The sequence below is a fragment of the Pan paniscus genome, chromosome X, assembly GCF_029289425.2.
Source record: "Pan paniscus chromosome X, NHGRI_mPanPan1-v2.0_pri, whole genome shotgun sequence".
In the NCBI taxonomy this organism is placed as follows: domain Eukaryota; kingdom Metazoa; phylum Chordata; class Mammalia; order Primates; family Hominidae; genus Pan; species Pan paniscus.
In genome coordinates this window covers 58394747-58407571 of record NC_073272.2, presented here as the reverse complement: position 1 = coordinate 58407571, position 12825 = coordinate 58394747, and the positions used below count along the sequence as shown (strand labels likewise).

General features: G+C 39.9%; 1 non-coding gene across 3 annotated transcripts; it reads left to right on the top strand.

Moving 5' to 3' along the window:
- The first annotated feature begins 1031 nt into the window (after positions 1–1031).
- LOC100990751 (uncharacterized) lies at positions 1032–10387 on the top strand. 3 transcript variants are annotated; one of them, XR_004668719.3, is made up of 3 exons: positions 1032–1235; positions 6849–6929; positions 8313–10387. It is a non-coding gene; the product is annotated as an uncharacterized LOC100990751 (transcript). The 3 variants fall into 3 exon arrangements; XR_008622734.2 differs by having other exon boundaries at positions 7092–10387; XR_008622733.2 differs by having other exon boundaries at positions 7088–10387.
- The last annotated feature ends 2438 nt before the right edge of the window (positions 10388–12825 follow it).

Sequence of the window (12825 nt, the reverse complement as noted above, 5' to 3'; positions counted from 1 at the left end):
AGCTGTGGAACTAGAATGGCCCTTCAGAGTTGGGATAATATTTACAGGCCTTTCAACCCCTACACTAATCCGTCTTTGGATATGGGCTGCCCCAGGAAGGGGTGTTGCATTGGACAAAGTTGCTTTCAGCAGCTGAGGCAATCTCTAATGGGGGTGAGAGCTGAAGCAGCATAATAAGTCCATCACTGAAGCATAACCTGGGTGTTGCATCCCATGTCCACAAACCCACTGTGGATTTTCAGCAGAGAATTGACCTCACTTATGTTTCTAAAAAAAATCTCTCTGCTGTTTTAAGGACGGGCTATAAAGGAGAAAGTGAGGAAGCAGGGAAACTAGTTAGAGTATTGCAGTATCCCATGTGTGAGATTATGATATCTGAGAGGTAACAATGGAGGTGGTGAGAGGTATTTAAATTTGGGGTATATTTTGAAGGAAGAGTAAGTAGAACTTTCTCACAAATTAGAAGTGAAATGTAAGGAAAGAGAGGAGTCATGGATGGCTCCAAAAAACAACTGGGAAGATGGAGTTGCCACTGATAGAGATGAAGAAGGCTATGGTTTGGATGGGTGCTAGGAAGAGGAGAGGCTAGGAAATCAGTTTTGGACAAGTTGAGTTTGAAGGTGTTTTTAGGACACCTAAGTGGGGCTGTTGAGCAGTTATTGGATGAGTGTGCAGTTCATGGGAGAGGTCTGACTAAGCTGGATACATAAGTTGGAAATTTCTCCATGTAAATAATACTTAAAACCATGGGACTGTATGAGATCACCCTAGGGAATGGGTGTACATAGAGAACAACAGATGACCATGGACAGAGACCTGGGTCTTAAAGAGATCAGAGAGAAGAGGAGACACAAACAAGAGACTGAGAAGTCACCACCAGTGAGGTAGGAGGTAAACGAAGTGTGATGTCTTGGAAGTCCTTTTTGGCCTTCCTCCTTCCCATAAATCTCTTTGTGACAATTTTTTTTCACTTAATCTCAAATGTCAGCTCCTCCACTGTACTTTTTTTTTTTGCTTTTCAGCTCCTTTGAATAAACCTGCCCACCACCAAGAACCCATACATGACTTTCTTTTCATTGTATCAAAGTAATGTGTCCACCGGTGTGAGCACCAGCAACTCACTTCTTCCTCAGACATCTCTAAAGCTGGAAAGATTTTGAGGGACAATATGGTTTCCTTCACCCCACCCCAATGTTATGAATGAGACCAGCAGACCAACAGCAAACACCTAGAAGGTAAGAGGTTATTTTTTTAATATCCTCTTCCAACCCTATAACACGGCAGAAAGCAAATGGAATGGATGGAACAAGTGTCAAAAAACAGTGTCTTCGTGAACGAGAGAGAGGGGAGGTGGGCTCTGAAAGCCTAACTCAAAGCTCAGTTGACTAATTAAAGAAGGAAATTAGAGGGCCGTGCTGGTATGTGCCTGTAGTTCCAGCTGCTGGGATGGCTGAAGTGAGAGGATCCCTGAGTGCAGGAGTTCAAGTCCCATCTGGGCAACATAGTGAGACCTCCGTCTCTAAAAAACTAAAATAAAAGAAGGAAGTCAAGGCCAATGCAAGGAGAGACCTAGTTAACCTACGGCTCTATTATATTAGTCCTCTGTATTATACATACATAGCCAAGCACTACCCAGATGCTATCATTCAGTGATCTGCCTCTTCTTACCAGCATTTAGTTATGGAACACAAAATATTTCTAGTGCAGATGGCCTCAGCGGGGTCCCCAGTAGTCAAGCCCCACCCTAGCATAGTACTGACCTTGCAGAGCCTTTGCTCATCCCACTACTCAGGTCTATTGAAACTGTTGATTCCCATGGATATCTGTTGATTTATTATTTGCTGAATATTTGTTGATAACTGTAGATATTCGTTGGCTTTAGGGCCTCCCTTGCTTAAACACTGAAGTACACAAATCACTGCACACACACTATCAGATTCACCTACACAGTAATTCAAATGGTGCTTGGCCCACTTCTTTCCAAAACCTCAGACATTTGGAATGCTATCAGTTACCCTGTGTGAGATTATGACTGTTTCTTAAGAGATTCCATTCTGCATGGGAAGAGAGAAAAGAACTGAAGAGTAGTGGGATGGCTGGGGATAGGGTAGAAAATCCCAAAGTTTTCTAATCCTCACCTCTTATTCCTTGTCTCTCACTCTCCTTTTTCCCCTCATTCACTAAAATGTGAGTACCCTGCACACATGAGTACCACTAGCTGCGGGGCACGTAAAGAACAGATGTCTCAAGAATGACTGTTGAAGACTATCACCCTGCACAAGGAAAGGCAGGTTTTGGAATAAATATTAACATATCAGTATTGTCTGAAATTGATGATGCCTTTTAAAGTGGATAGTTTCACAGAATGGAAATGCAGTTTGTAATTTTGCATGACAAATGGGGCCACTAAACTGCATGACAGCATTACATAATTTGCCTGGAATGAAGACCACCTTTTCAGCCCAGCATTCAAGGCCCTTCATGATCTGGCTCCTTTCTACCTTTGTAGCTTAACTATTTACTACTGCACTATTTACTACTACTCCCTGGTCCTTATGTTTCAGGCCATTTCCTTCAACAGTCCAAGTTGTTTCAAGTCTCTTGGTTTTTGCACTTGTTTCTCCTGCCTGGAATGTGCTTCCTCTCACTGTATTACCTGGGTGGAAACAGGATTTACTTAAACATTTCATATCTGAAGTCTTTAATTAACTCCACAGCTTGGTCAGTTGATCGCTCTTTACTCTTATATCCTTTATCCCTTTGTTATAGTATTTACTGCTACCTCCTGTTCCCCCAGAATGACAGCTTCTCTGTGATCTCTTCAGAGGCAACAGCTGTGTGGTTGAATTCCTCTTCATATTCTAGACATTGCCCAGCACAGACAAGGTTCTTTCTGGGGCATCAGAAAGTATTTTTTGACTAAGTGACTGGCTGAGAGAAGCAATGCTGGCCCTGGGTATTTTCTTCTCAAGACAAGTAGAAGGGATTTGCCACGAGAGTACACAGAAGCACTGGAGGAGAAAAGAACTGAGGTGACAGTAACAATCTTACGGCCATTCTTTCAGATGATAACTTCCAGTGCTTCTGTGAAGTCAGATGTTTCCCTCCCTTTTCTCACAAGAAGAAACTGAGAAGGGAAGTGGCAGGTCTCCCAGGTCCCACAGCCAATCAGCAGTGGGGCTGGAACTCCAATCTTGGGCTCCTAACACCAGACCCTAAACTTCCTGCTCCAGCTCCCCTGAATCTGGGCAGGAGTTATAGCTCAAGCCTCACCTGGATGCATTCAGGATAAGGGGTTTCTCCATATGTTGCTTCTGGCCCTGAGAATTCCATCATGATCCTGGGTGGTCCGTGATGCTGTCCAGGGTGAGCCCATTTACCCTGAGAGGATGTAGTACCTCTCCAAGTAACCATGGAGTCAAGTGTCTATCTCTGGCCAGCCTCAGGACAACAAAGATGTTTTTTCACCCATCACTGAGCTGTACATTGTGAACAAACTTGGGGAAGCAGCAGATACTGGAGAACCTTCTTGCTCCACTTCTACCATCTATTGCCTGTGAGACATGAGGAAGTCAGTCAACTTCTCTTCCTTTTGGACCCATTAATTCCTGAAACAAAATGAAAGGCACAGGGAATTGAGGGTGGGGTATGGTACCAATAAGCCATGCACCTCACAGGCTTTTTGTGATGCTCTAGTCATATAATGAGCAAAGATACGCTTGAGAAGTGTAATGGGATATTTAAGTTTAAAAAAATGTTACCATAAATCCGTGAGTGAATATTACTCTTGCAGGAAAATGCAGATAGGAAATAAGTATAAAATCCAGAAACCAGTTTAATGTCTGCAGTGCTCATCTATGCCATGATAGGAATTATAAGAGAGTTTAAAGCTGTAGATTTTGGGATTTGAAGTTGAGGAACTTTTTATCCATTGGTAGTTTAAAGTTTACATCAACAATGTCATAAACCTGGACCTTTAGCTGGCCACCTTTGAAAGTATATAGAGAAGATATGCATGAGAATAAAGGTACCCACAGGGGGAAAACCAAATCACAAAATGAAACAAACAAACAAAAACTTTATCATGATTATAACATTTGAATCTGCGGAATTTTTCTTTTTTTTTTTTTTTTTTTTTTTTTTTTGAGATGGAGTCTCACTCTGTCTCCCAGACTGGAGTTCAGTGGTGTGATCTTGGCTCACTGCAACCTCCATCTCCTGGGTTCAAGCAATTCTGTCTCAGCCTCCCAAGTATCTGTGACTACAGGCGCCAGCCACCAACATGCCTGGATAATTTTTGTATTTTTAGTAGAGACGGGGTTTCACCGTGTTGGCCAGGCTGGTCTCAAACTCCTGACCTCAGGTGATCTGCCTGCCTCGGCCTCCCAAAGTGCTGGGATTATAGGCGTGAGCCATTGTGCCAGTCCTGAATCTGTGGATTTAGAGAGGCTTTAGGCCTCTTCTTCCCTCTGTTTGTCCCAGTATTATTAGTCAATACATTGCTTTCATTTTCTGGCACTTACCAAAAAAAAAAAAAAAAAAGATTTTAACTAATATGTTTCTCTTTATTTTTTTTCTTTTTAATGCCGGTAATGTTCTGTACCACGAAAGGAAATGCCAATTTGTTACTTAGATGTACAGAAGATTGTTAACTGGGTATATGGAAATTAAGACTGTAAGCATATACAGACAAGGACTGGTGGTAAGGACAGAAAAATAGAATTTAAGAGCTGTGCGGGCCTTGAGATTGTCTAGTCTCCCTCCTCATTTGTACAGAGTATGAAACAGGTCCAGAGAGTGGAAAGGGTTTAAAGTAACAGTAAAGTCCTATAGGAGTCACATCTTAAATCAGTATGTCTGACTCCCAGCCACGCTGCTACTGCTGCTGCCCCTTCTTCTTTTGTCCCTTTTTTTTTTAATGAAGGAAATTAAAAAAGAGAGATACATTTTTAGTTCTTATTTTATTCCAACCCCATTTTTTTCCTTTGTCACTGAACTGTAGTTGATATGTCCTTCCTACTAGTTTATTTTTTCACTATATATGTATCCCCAAAATATATATTGTTTTCATGTTTTAAATTTTTACCCATATAGTGTACTATGCCAGTATTTTTGTGTCCTGCTTTTTTCACTCTATTTTTGTGACCTTTTCATATGGATATATAAAATGCCATTTTGAGGCTATACCACAATGTATATATTCCCAAAGAATGAATATTTAGGTAATTGTTAGTTTGGGATTTTTTGTTTGTTTGTTTGTTTGTTTTTAATTCTTGTTCTAAAATATCCTTACACATTTCTCCTTTTGCACATGAGTTTCTGTTGTGCATATGCCTAGAATTGCTGGGTCATAGGGTGGGCATATCTTCGATTTTGCTAGAGAATACCAAACTTCTCTTCAGAATAGTTACATTGGTGTGTCAGGTGGAACCAGAATCTGCTCTGAGTACATCACAAGATTTAGTGAGGATCCAAGCAGAACGAGAGTGTGAAAACACGTGTGAAGTTGTTGACAGTGCTGTGTCATGAATCGTGAAGGGGCAATTTTAAGTCAGCATATGGACAACAATGGTCATAGGTAGACACTGGATAAATGACCAACTTGTCCTATGAACGAGGTCTTAATTTTATCTACCTTAGGACCAAGTCCAGAGAATCAGCAAAAATGATTACATTTAATTATATCTTCATGTTTTGTGAGGGCTTTAGATCTGATATAAACATACAGGAAAAAATCCTTTTTAATAAAGCTGGAAGAGACATAATAGCATCAGTTTCTAGGCAGAAAATCAGCCCTATACAAATTCTAAAGGCCGGTTACAAACTGGACATGTTTTAACATGGTTTAGAATGTTTTCACCGAAAAACTAGCACTGTGCCTTTGTCTCTGAGAAAAATAGATAAATGTGTCAATTATGTGTTTACAGTTTAATTCATATTCAGTTATATTTTGCAGCTTAAAAGGCCACTAACAAAAAAATAGAACATAACAAAATAAATCTCACTTGGAATACTGGTTGTTTTGTTTGCTGGTTGGTTCTTTTAGTGTACTTTCCTGTTTACTGTGTTTTTGTTTCTGGGTTAAGATGGTGGCAAACTGGTGATGCTTCATCCACTTTTACTCTCTCACTGAATAATCCATGATGGACTGGAGAATCTCAATGATTGGTTCACCATACTCTGGCAGAAATTCCTACTGACTGCCATATAGGTAGGGCTTGACTAAGAAACTCTTGGTAACCAATGCAGACTCAGACCTCTTGAAAAAAAAACAGCAGGGCCAAGCTGGATAAAAGCCAAAATTACTATGTTTGCCAGATTATACTATCAGGTTTTGTAGAACAGCTAGGACTCTCATATACCTAAAGATAGTGAAAAGATGTACAGAGATTGCTGAGGTTGGAAATATATGTTGAGTTTAATCTAACACTGTAATCTACAATGGCCTTTCAATGAAGATTTAAGGAATTTGGAATCTGTTCTGCAGGCAGAAGGGAAAGTACTGATGATTTTGAGCAGTGACAGTAGGATCAGATGCATGCTTTAAAAGGTCCAGAAGTATAAAGGGTATATGTATATTAGGGCTGGAGTGGCTGGAGGCTGGGAGACAAACTTATTGTAAGACTCCACATAAGATCATATTTACCTCACTGAGTCCTGTCCTCAGGTAAATACTGTTAATTAAAAGGGTTTCACCATTTACAGAGCTTTCAGATTATTTATCCTTAATATTATTATCCCCACATGTGCTCATGAGCAAGCCTCTCAGGATCTTCTGCTCCAGTCTTGTGACGGTAGCATGTTCCTGCTTCTGGTGGTGCTAAATCCTGGGCAATCATCTCTCCTAGGAACAGCTGTTCTTCATGGGTGACTGCTGTGAAACCAACAGGATGGCCTCTTTTCTATTTAATTCTAAGAGTGGGCATAAGGTAAGCGTTTACAAGATTTTACTGAAAGTTTTGGAATGTAAGAAGGAAAATGCTACACTGAATATAATTACAACTATTCAGGCACAGACGCATCCCAGAGTCTCCTACCAAGTTGACTCTCCTGTCTGTCTTCCTTTTCTGCCTTCACTTGGCTTCAGACAGCTCACCTTCCAACCACTGGAAGTGTTTATAGCATCTCCACATCTGTCCACAAGGTGGAGTTCAAGGCCAAATTTTTCACCAGCCCCAGATACTGAAAGGAGTACTTTTTCTTCATTCATAGTCAAGGTAAGGCCTGCCTCCTAGGTCTTCATTTCCTGTTCATACATTGAATCTGACAGTGGCAACATATTCCCTTTGGAGGAAATTCTGTCTAGGCCTAAAGCAGTGTGGTCTAGCTTTATGGTTTGATTAAAGACAATCACACAATGTCCAATATATTTCCTACATCACATGTAGGCCATCAACAGTCTGATCAAGGTTTGGCTATGTCAAGTCCAACACAGCTCCTAGGTATCAAATGATCATAAACTCTGGAGGTTCACTCTCACTCATGGCACCTGTCTTAGCCTATTTTCTGTTGCTTATAACAAAATACCTGAAAATTTATTTAAAAAAATAAAATTTATTTCTTACAGTTCTGGAGGCTGGGAAGTTCAAGATTGAGGGGCCACATCTGGTGAGGGCCTTCTTGATGGTAGAAACTCTCTGCAGTCCTGAGGTAGCACAGGGTATCACATGGCAAGGGGACTAAGTATGCTAACATGGTAGCTTAGGTCTCTCTTTCTCTTCTTATAAAACCACCAGTTCTACTTCCATGATAATCTGTCAGTGGATTAATCCATTCACAAGGGCAGAACCCTCATGTTCCAATCACCTGTTAAAGGCCATACCTCTGAATACTGCCACATTGGAGATAAAGTTTCAACATAAGTTTTGGAGGGAATATTCAAACCATAGAAGTTCCTTTCTGTGTATTTTTATGCATGCATGTACACATGTGTGTAGAGACACAGAGAGGACCAGAGAGGCAGAAAACGCATATATACACCTGTACATTAAATCCATCTATGTGCACATATACGAAGTTGTAGAAATAGAACCATAGTATATATCCTCCTCTATAAATTTTTCCACTTAATAGAAAGTGAACATGTTTGTAGGTTCTTATATGCAGAGTTACTTCTTTGTATAGTATTCCATTGTGTGAATAAAGCATAATTTATTTAGCAAATCCTTGTTGATATATATTGGGACAGTTTCCAAAATTTGGTTATTATGAACAATGCCACCAAGAACATTGTCATACACATTTATTGTGTACTTATGCATGAATTTCAATAGTGACACGTTAATTCAAATATTTATTTCTTATCTTTCCAGGTAAAATATTGGGTAGGTCCTTTGGAGTTCTAGACTCAGTTTGAGATTACAGAAGATATGCTCAACATCCTCCTTTGACCTGGTCCCAGTTTCACCATATTTGATAGATGCTTTATAGTCTCTGGTAAGGAGGTGTACAATTCTCTGATTTTATTACAGTTTTTAGGGAATTTTATTTTGTTCATTTCAACAAGAAAAATTACATAAACAGGTAACAGCTCCACTAAAAGCTGTTTTAAATGAACAAAATATTGGACTTTGTGAACAAATATGATACTTTTTCTTTCTGCAATTATTGGCTAGCAATCTTATTTTACTAAATCTATACTGACAAATTTAATTTGGTCCATTTATTTGAGTTTAAAGACTATTTCAAACTCTCCCCAGTGAAACAGTCATGGGCCATTGCTATCCTCAAAAGAACTAAATATATAAGTAGCAGCTTTCCTCAAAAAAGATGATAAAGTCTTCTTTTCCCTTTAGAGCATAAATTTCAGTGGCAGGTAAAACTATTTTAGCAACAATATGCTCGCTTCTTCCATGATATGTTTTTCTTCCCTACTAAGTTGAAAGTTTTTCTCAGTTTCCATAGCCACTCACAAGTTTTTCTCTACCTAACTGAAGTTGCCCTCTTCTGCTGGTCATTAGGACATTAACTTTTAGAATGATTTCTGTTTCAGCCTCTTGTTTTGAAGGCAGGCTTTTAATTTCCTCAGAGAAATTGCAATGGAACGAAAATTTGTTCTCTCTTTTACATATATACACTTGTATAAGAGATGTAATGTTTTTAAATAAAATTTTTAATTCATGCAAAAGCATGTCTCTAACAGTGTGAAGGTTATAAAGATTAATAATAGTAGAAATATCCCTGTACCAATCACACAGAATAATTCTAGTCAGATACAGTTTTTGTAAGGACAAAAAAGAAAATAGATCTTAAAAGGTAAATAAGAGAGATCATTGCATAGTCCTTTACAGTTTAACAAAGGTTGTTTAGAAAGGACCCGCTCCATACTTATCCGATTCTCCATTTTCCACTGAATTTCCTTTCCAAACAATGTACAGTATTCTCAATATCTATCAAAATTCCATAAAAGTTATGACTGCCAATTTATACAAACTGTCCACCAAGATGTTTTCTCCCAAACATCGCATTCTGGAACCAAGCCATTAAAGACTTGGACTGTGACACAGTTTTCATTATGAGAACCATACACATTGGTGTAATTACCCTCACCTCCCATTTACTACCCTATAAAGGGAATCCCTATGGCCTTAGGCTTACACACACATCTAGGAGCTCTAAGGACCAGGAAAAGTTAAAAGTGGACCAACCACTCAATAAGGTGGCTCTTCAGACCCTTCAGTGCCTACCATGAGGGGGAACAATTCCACAGGAAATGGCTTAGGCAGAGTCATCCCAAACCTAAGCTGCCTCTACTGGCTAGAAATCAACTGTGGAGTTCCAACCAACAGTAACCAGCCAGCCATACCCCAGGCTTTCATTCTCATAAAAGACTAAACTACTGTAAACCCAAAATAAAATTCTAAGGCCCCCCCAACCATCTGAATGGACATCCTCCTCTGCCAGGGCACTCTAAAATTTAACCTGAAAGACTGGTTCAGGATATGGCAGAAAGTGGGGGGATCGGACCTACCTCATTATACCCTCCAACATTAACATAAACACAGACCTTAAATATAAGAAACATTCTAATGTATTCTCTCTGAAGCCATCTACCTGGAGGCACCATCAGGATGATGAAACTTTGGTGTCTACAACCTCTTACTATAACCCAGACATCGCATTTTATTGATAATAACCAGTTGCCAATCAGAAAATTTTTAAATCTACCTATAAATTGAAAGCACCCCCCCTTCCAGTTGTCCTGCCTTTCTGGACCGAATCAATGTGTATCTTAAATGTATTTAAATGATGTCTCATGTCTTCTAAAATGTGTAAAATCAAGCTGCACCCCAACCACCTTGGGCACATGTTCTCAGGATATCCTGAGGGCTGTGTCACAGGGCATAGTCACTTATATTTGTCTCAGAATAAATCTTTTCAAATATTTTACAGAGTTTGACTCTTTTCCTCCACACTATGCCTCTGGTCACCACAAAAGCACAATCCCTGGCTGTTACCAGAAGGTTCCCCCAATTCTCAGATGGAAAGAGGCCAGGAGAGACCAAAATCCGAGCTAATTTGTTAGTTCTCACCCTTCTGCCCCCATCCCGACCTCCGCACTATTGGTTGTAAGACAAATTTTTGTTTGTGTTTTTTTTCCTTGTCAGCCTGCTAGAAACCCTGCCCGCTGCCTAGACAAGGGAATTGCAATGGAGAAAGAGTAATTCATGCAGAGAAGCTGTGTGGGACACTGGAGTTTTATTATTACTCAAATCTGTCTTTCCAAGCCTTCCCCGGGATCAGAGTTTTTAAGGATAATTTGGTGGGGAGAGGCTTGGGAAGTGGGGTGTGCTGATTGTTCGGGTTGGAGATGCAATCATAGGGGGTCAAAGTGAGTTTCTCTTGCTGTCTTCTGTTCTTGGGTGAAATCGCAGAACTGGTTGAGCCAGGTTACCAGCCTCAATCTGGTTGAGCCAGATTACCAGACCTGGAGTGCAGTGTCTGCAAAATATGTCAATCACTGATGTTAGATTTTGCAATAGTGATGTTATTCACAGGAGCAATTTGGGGAGGTTCAGATACTTGCAGCCAGAGGCTGCATGGCCCCAAACCATAATTTCTAATCTTGTAACTAGTTTGTTAGTCCTACAAAGACAGACTCAGACTGGTCCCCAGGCAAGAAGGGGTGATTTGTTTTGCTTTCCCCTTTGGGAAAGGGCTATTATTAATTTTGTTTCAAAGTTGAACTATAAACTAAATTCCTTCCCAAGGTTAGTTTGGCCTATGCCCAGGAATGAACAAGGCCAGCTTAAAGGTTAGAAGCAAGGTAGAGTCGAGTCAGTTAGGTCTGATCTCTTTTACTGTCATGATTTCCTTAGTTATAATTTTTGCAAAGGCGGTTTCAGCCTTGCTGGAACAAAGCCTATGATTGTTTTCTTTCTTTGTTTATTATTATTATTATATTTATTATTATACTTTAAGTTCTAGAGTACATGTGCACAATGTGCAGTTTTGTTACATATGTATACATGTGCCGTGTTGGTGTGCTGAACCCATTAACCCGTCATTTACATTAGGTATATCTCCTCATGCTATCCCTCCCCGCTCCCCCTGCCTATGATTGTTTTCAAGGTACCTGAGTTACACGGCATTTTTAAACTGACGTGGGCCTGCTTTTCTCCTTCCTCTCTTGTCCTAATAGTTGTATAGGGCCAAAATGTGATAATGTACATTTGCTTTTGTCTTTATCCATTGTCCTTTCTGCTTTTGTGATTAGGATGTAATGAAGTAGTTAGAAGCATTCCCTCACATTTCTCCAATTGGCTATGCTGACTTTTTATATAAAACTGATATTTGCTCTGCCAGTGCATCTGAAAAATCCACCCGTAGATTTATTTATTTATTTAGTTTTATTATTATTATACTTTAAGTTTTAGGGTACATGTGCACAATGTGCAGGTTTGTTACATATGTATACATGTGCCATGTTGGTGTGCTGCACCCATTAACTCGTCATTTATCATTAGGTATATCTCCTAATTCTATCCCTCCCCCCTCCCCCCACCCCACAACAGTCGCCGGTGTGTGACGTTCCCCTTCCTGTGTCCATGTTTTCTCATTGTTCAATTCCCACCTATGAGTGAGAACATGCGGTGTTTGGTTTTTTGTCCTTGCTATAGCTTGCTGAGAATGATGGTTTCCAGCTTCATCCATGACCCTACAAAGGACATGAACTCATCATTTTTTATGGCTGCATAGTATTCCATGGTGTATATGTGCCACATTTTCTTAATCCAGTCTATCATTGTTGGACATTTGGGTTGGTTCCAAGTCTTTGCTATTGTGAATAGTGCCTCAATAAACATACGTGTGCATGTGTCTTTATAGCAGCATGATTTATAATCCTTTGGGTATATACCCAGTAATGGGATGGCTGGGTCAAATGGTATTTCTAGTTCTAGATCCCTGAGGAATAGCCACACTGACTTCCACAATGGTTGAACTAGTTTACAGTCCCACCAACAGTGTAAAAGTGTTCCTATTTCTCCACATCCTCTCTAGCACCTGTTGTTTCCTGACTTTTTAATGATTGCCATTCTAACTGGTGTGAGATGATATCTCATTGTGGTTTTGATTTGCATTTCTCTGATGGCCAGTGATGATGAGCATTTTTTCATGTGTCTTTTGGCTGCATAAATGTCTTCTTTTGAGAAGTGTCTGTTCACATCCTTCACCCACTTTTGGATGGGGTTGTTTTTTTCTTGTAAATTTGTTTGAGTTCATTGTAGATTCTGGATATTAGCCCTTTGTCAGATGAGTAGGTTGCAAAAATTGTCTCCCATTCTGCAGGTTGCCTGTTCACTCTGCTGGTGGTTTCTTTTGCTG